Raw genomic sequence first — 6,811 nt, forward strand, 5'->3', positions numbered from 1 at the left:
CCTGATTAAGATTGATGATCCCCTTGGGATGCTTCCAGATGCAAAGATTTGTGGGTGAGAGGCATGCTCACCGATGCCCTCCTGCCCATCGTCCAGTCTTTGCCAGCTTGGTTCTTTACAGATGCTTTGGACCACAACTCCAATCAGCCCCAGCCAATACGATTGTGGTGGCTGGAGCTGATGGGGCAGGAGCTGTAGTCCAAAGCATCTAAAGGAAATCAGGCCAACAGAAGCTGGACTAGCAATTGGCAAAGCATCCACAGTTCCAAGACACTGGCAGTTTCAAAACACACACACACACGCGCACACACACACACACGAGACAATGCTTCCTTCTTAGAGGCATTACGTCTTATTTGGCACCACCAATTTTGTTAGAAGTGATTCTCCTAGCAATACAGTTCAAGAGTGGTCAAACTAGCTGTGATGCTCTCAGACTTGTTTGGAGGTAGCATTGACAGAGGTACAACATCATTCCATCTCAGAATTGAATTGGAAAACACCTAATAAACATAGGCCTTTCCCCCGCATCCCTGCTCAAATTAAGCAATGACTTAGAACAGCTTTCATCCCACTGCCCCTCCTTTTTTCAGGTAACTTGTTGCTCTCTCCAGCCTCCCTATTGAGGGGGCCTTGGTGGAAAAAAAGGTGTGTTTGTTAAACCCTGCCCACCCGCCCACTACACTGCAAACTTTTTGTTTAATTCCCTCGTGAATTACTTCTAGTCCAGCCGTATTGGCTTCTGTCCACTGATCAACAACAGTTTCCTACAATCTAGGCTTCTAAACACCATATTTTAAGGTGGAATAGATGGGCATTCCCTTCTGGGCCACTAAAACACACAGATGCACAAACATACTCCACAAGCACCCTTAAGCAAGCAGAAGCACTGGCATCTCAGGGAATGTGGAATGAGGATGACAACCGCACCCAAAGCTCGTGATGCCTTCAGGCACGCCTGCCAAACCCAGTAGACAATGTAAGGTCCTGTGATGGTGACCAGAGGGAGTATTTTGGTGGCCTAACCATCTCTGAAAGAATGTGATTGAACTGTGAGATACGGCATCTTGCGTCCTAGTAAAGAATCTGGTGTTGTTTCTTTTTCAGACTCCACAATCTCAACTTTCAGTTTACACATATAGATACATGGTCCTTACAGCTGTTGCATAGAAAATGTAGGGGGTGGAATTCAAGGTTGCCCTATTGCAAAAGTTCCATCTATGCAAGCATATCAGCTTGCTGGAAAGGAAAATCCCCTCACCCCTCCTCCTGCATGTTCTTGGGGCTCTCTTGACTCCCCCTCCCCGGCTAATTGGAGGGGGGAGGAAAGGAGGGGACATTCCATTGTGCAAGGGGAAGCCCTTCCCCAGGACTTTCATGGATGGTGTTTGGTGAATGGTACCCATGGGCCCTGAGATCTAAAGGCTCACAAACATAAAGGGGAATGGACAGGGCAAGGATCAGGGGACTCTGCACATAGCCCACCTATGGCCTCCTTGGCGCACTTCTCCTTTCCATGTGCACATTTATGTCTCCCAGTGACACATGCACATTCTTCTTTCACCGCCTCTACCACAACACTTTCTCTTCAACAGTTCAGACAGGGCGTGGGTGGAGATCCAAATATCGCAGTTAGAAAGCGCTGTGTGTGTTGTGTAAAGTTATGCCCATCTGTCCAAGCTACATAATTTTCTTTAGGCGCAAATGTGGCAGGTGGGAGGTAGGAAGAGGTGAAGTGGCAAAATTTGGTCTATCCCTATCCAGAATTCTCAACCTCTTGCCTAAGGTGAAGTCTTCTCATCATGGAGACTTGGGGGCATGTCCTCTGCGTCATGCTGGTGGTCACATCTACACCATACATTTAAAGCACTCCCCACCCCACCCCCCAAAAAATCCTGGGAACTATAGATTGCCCCACCAGAGCTACAATTCCCAGCATCCTTAACAAACTACAGTTCCTATGATTTTTTTGTTTTTTTGGGGGGATCATGTGCTTCAAATATATACAATGTATGCAGCTGATCAATTGCACAGAAGCGGCTCTCCTTCTGGCCTGCACCAAAGGTGCCACCTGCCATCACGCTTTCCGATTGGTTGACCCCGCAAGAAAAGGAGGGAGTTTTTATCTAGGACAGTTGAAACCCTGAGCCACAAATAAAGCGATTATTTATTATGAAATTTGCTCCCTGCCTGTGTGTGAGTAATGGGCTCTTGCCTTCTGAAACCTGAGCGAAGGGCTCCAGCTAGGAAAGCAGCTATCCTGATAACATCGTCCAGATCTGATGCTGCTCCCCCAGCAGTGTGACTTGAAGCTGGCGGTGAGCATTAGTTTCTTTTTGATCTGCAGCCTGTGGAGTCCTATTCTAGAGGAAATTATGTTCTCTCTCTCTCTCTCCATTGCCCTTTCTCTCTGCAGTGTTTTGCAAGCTGCTGGGTCCCAAAGGAGACTTCTACTGGGTACAACCAGAGGGAAGCAGGGAGTGTTGAGACAGAGGAAGCAGGCACACCATACATTTCAAGAAGTATGCCGCTTTAAACAGTCGTGGCTCCCCCCAAAGAATCTTGGGAACTGTAGTTATCCAGGATGCTCTAAGTGGTTAGGAGGCCCCCCTATCCCAATCACACTTGCTAGAGTTCCCAGTGAAGAGGGATTGATTGCTAAACCACAATTGTAGCTCTGTGAAGGGAATAGCGAGTCTCCTAACAAACTACAGCACCCAGAATTCTTTGGGGGAAGCCTTGACTGTTTCAAGTGGTATGATGCTGCTTTAAATGCATGGTCTGACTGGGGCCTTGGCTGAGATCTAGGATGTGTACATTTCCCCTTATTTCAACACCCAATTCTTCTCCAGCTTTTGTTAGGCAGGAAAAGAGTTATAGTTTCTCTAAGTTAGGGATGGCGTGCTGGTGAAATGAGTTCCTCTAGGCCTCTCTATCTGGTTCTCAGGACTCTCCTCAGGTTATGCCCCATCTCTCCTGACCACAGCTCTTAGTGGCCTTGCTATGCTTCCTCCTTGAGTGATTTTGCCAGGCTGGAATATCTCGTTGAACCGTGTTTAATTTTGCCTCTTTGCCTCTGGATGGAAGATGGAGAGATGTGTGTGTTGTGTGAAGGTTGGAATCTACATACATATTAAAAAACGCTGTGAAATGCTTTTTTTCTAAAAAAAACCCAAAATGTTTTGAAAAACACATAGAATTTTTCATAGCTCACTGTTGCCATCTAGCGTCACATTTGTATATTGCACTTTACCACACATTTAAAACGTTTTATTTGCAGCTGTGTAGCTGAGTTCAAGGTGTCGTAACCTCCATTTTTTTTTCATTATTGGAATTTAACCTACTGTACAAAGTTAGGATTTGCATTCATCGCTCCACACACTTTGGCCTCTGGGCCACCCACCATTGTCCTGCAACTCTCCAGTTATCCTATGGGAGGATGGACCCCTCAAACTGAAAAATATTCCCCACCCGCATGGTTTAAGAAAGTTGTACATCACCCTTCATACAAATATATCCCAGGGCATGCGATGCCAAAAGTAGGATTTACAATAAAATGCAATTACATAATGAAAATAGTGCAAAAAGCAGAATTAAAACAAAAATGCCTTCTGAAAGTCACACCATCAGAATCAGACATCAGGATGGAGAACTCAGTTACAGTGTTTAAAACAGGGGTCAGTAAACTTTTTCAGCAGGGGGCTGGTCCACTGTCCCTCAGACCTTGGGGGGGGGGGCGGACTATATTTTTTGGGGGGAAATATGAACAAATTCCTATGCCCGACAAACAACCTAGAGATGCATTTTAAATAAAAGGACACATTCTACTCATGTAAAAACATGCTGATTCCCGGACCGTCTGCCGGCCAGATGTAAAAGGTGACTGGGCCAGATCCAGACCCTGGGCCTTAGTTTGCCTACCCATGGTTTAAAATATAGCTTCCATTTTCATCAGATCTAATAAATCCCTTTGATTTAAGACACCCAAGAGAATAACAAATGCCTTAACCCCCTGCCTCAAAAATAACAAATAGGTGCCTGATGACTTTCCCTGGGGACACAGTACCAGGGACTTGTTGGTTTCTGCTGGTACCAATAAAAAAATAAAAATCTTTTTTTATGTCAACCAGTGGCCTTTCACCTTATGGGCAATTTGTGGCCTCTAGGATCCCTGAAGAGATACTCGTACTCTACCATGCAATAACTGAGAAGGAAAGAAACGTTCCATACCTGTTAGAGAGGCAGCCTGAGCAGATAAAACTGTTTGAAAGGTCAGCCACAACTCTTTGATCCTGGCCACCACATCCCACCCCACTGATGACTGGGGGCAGGGGGGAGGTCAGGATGCTGGACAGACTTCATGCTTGTAGGATTTACTTTATTTGGTTTATTATATTTATTTGTTGCTTACCTAAAATTTTTTTGTTTAAAAATGTCTTATAATTTTTTAAGCCCATACAATAACAAATGTAAAATACATCAGAAGATAAAAGAGCATTATGAACTAAAAGTGCTCATCCTTCAGCAACATAAAAGGGACACATCCCTTTTCCTGTCGCTATACAGAATGGATTCCATTCGACTTCTGAGATACGAGTGTATAACTTGTCATTACCACCTCATTCACTTGGCAAAATAAGGAGGATGTGTTACTTAACTGGTGCTCAGGTAGATGATGTCATAACTTCTGCGGGGCGGGGGGGGGGAATCTTGAAGCTGCACTCTCCTGCACCCATGTTGTTAGTAACTCAGAGAAGGTTTGGGAGCCTTCAAGCTTCCAAGAGGTCCAAAGTTTAACCTCAGAGGATGTTGAGCCATGGTTAAATGCCATGAAGGCTGAACTTGATTCCTTAGAGAGCAACAAGATATGGGAACCTGCTCCAGGCCTGCCCAGGCCACAAAGGTTTACAAAGTTCAGTTATTGCAAAAGTTTTTCAGCTTTAACTTTATGCATTTTTTTAAAATCACCATGGTATTTAACAATAATATCTTATGTCCTTTAGAGGAGAAATTGTGAATTGTAGAATTTTAAATACCCGTCATCATCCCTGGCGTCATTCAATTTTGTTTATAACACTCTTCCATTTTCTTCTAGTTGTGAGGGTGGGGCAGGGGGAGGGGGCTCACAAGTGGAGTAGCCGAGGGCCTCTCTTCATCTAAATCCGGCCCTGGATTTAGGAAGGGTGAAAAACAAATGGGAAAGATTCCTATTAACTGGCTTATTGTGCCCAAATTCACAGCCCATTGTTCAAACCTTCAGCATAGATATAGCTTTTCATTTGATGCAGGGATAGGGAACTGCAGTCCTTTAGGCCTCTCTGCCTGGCCCTCAGCACTCTTCCCAGGCCACAACACTCACACGCCCCTCTCCATGCCCTCCTTCAGAACTTTAGCTTAGATGGGATATATTCTCTTCCTTGCCTAGTTGAAGAGTGGAGAGGGGTGGGGGTATGTGCAGAAACCTTTTGCTTTTCGTGTGGCTGGAAAGTAGCCTCCTGTTCAAAATTAAGAATCAGATCTATTGCTCCACCCACTTTTACTTCTGGTCGTGTTCACTCTGGCCCCATGTGGCCCCCAGAAGGTTGTCTATGAGGGAATGTGGCCCTTGAGCTAAAATATGGGTTCCCCTCTCCTTCTGTAATGTTACGAATTCCAGAAAGGCCCTTGGAACAATACAGCCAACTGTTGCTTGTTAAACACTGTGAGATGCACCTCCGCCTTTTATTCTGATGCATTTAGATGTTTACAGGCTTTCGCTATCAGAATAATTCCCCCCTGCTTCACATTCTGAGTTCTGAATCTGAAAGAAAAGCAGGCCTCAGGTGTGTGGGCTATTTCTGGCTTCAGTGCTTCAACACAGTCCTTTGTTTGGAGTCCCTGCTAAGAGGCAACAAAAGCTCTGAAAGGACTACGGGCGAGATCAGTCCACATGCATTCTGGGTTCCTTACTGTAGTGATTCATAAAGCTTGCATGCAGAACACCACTTTCACTTGCTGGTTCTTTGCGAAGTCCTGGCTGCTACATAATGTGAGGCTGCTTTCAAAAGTGTCTGAATGGAAAAGACAGTGATGCAGCTATATGGAGTGCACAGAATGACGGGAAAGGGAAAATGTTATGTAGCAGCAGTGCAGTAGAGGTAGAGGGCAGGCCTGTGGCCTGGGCAGCACTACCCTACAGCATGGCAATAAACTTGTACGTTCAACCACTGAAATATACACCCAATATGTAGCAATGTAGATTTATGTTACTGCTTTATGAATGAACACTGTGTTTTATGAATGGACTCTGTATTTTCTGAATTACCTAAGAGCCACCAATAGGGAGCTCTAGAATCTGACAGCTAACCAATTGAGTACTACCAAACAGCGACCCCTATTGCTGAAAGCAGGTAACCAGCAGAGAATGCTTCAGCTCAGCCTTTGCACTGTTGACTGAACACCCCCTGCTGTGCAGATACTGGAGAAAGCTCGTAAATTGTATCCCTTCTGGCATCCTGGCCAACTCTATTACGCTCGTGTAAACCCTGGTGCACCAGAAGCACAGAACAGCAGCAAATAAAATCCGCTCATACGTCAGCAACTGATAAGACTTGTCAACCAGTTCTTCCAAAGTCTTCCTAAATTATAAAGCTCCAATATACAGGCCAAAAGAGAGCAGGTCTGGGAAGAGCAAGGCATACAATGGGAACCACCAGTGAATAGGCCCTGCTCCATGTAACTCCTGCCCTGTCATTTAATAGAGTGCCCACTTGCCCTCCTTCTTGACATGGAATGCTCTCTATTGGAGTCTCCAGGTCCAGTACAAAGACCA

This window comes from Podarcis melisellensis (assembly GCF_964234715.1).
Source record: "Podarcis melisellensis genome assembly, chromosome: 6".
Classification (NCBI taxonomy): Eukaryota; Metazoa; Chordata; class Lepidosauria; order Squamata; family Lacertidae; genus Podarcis; species Podarcis melisellensis.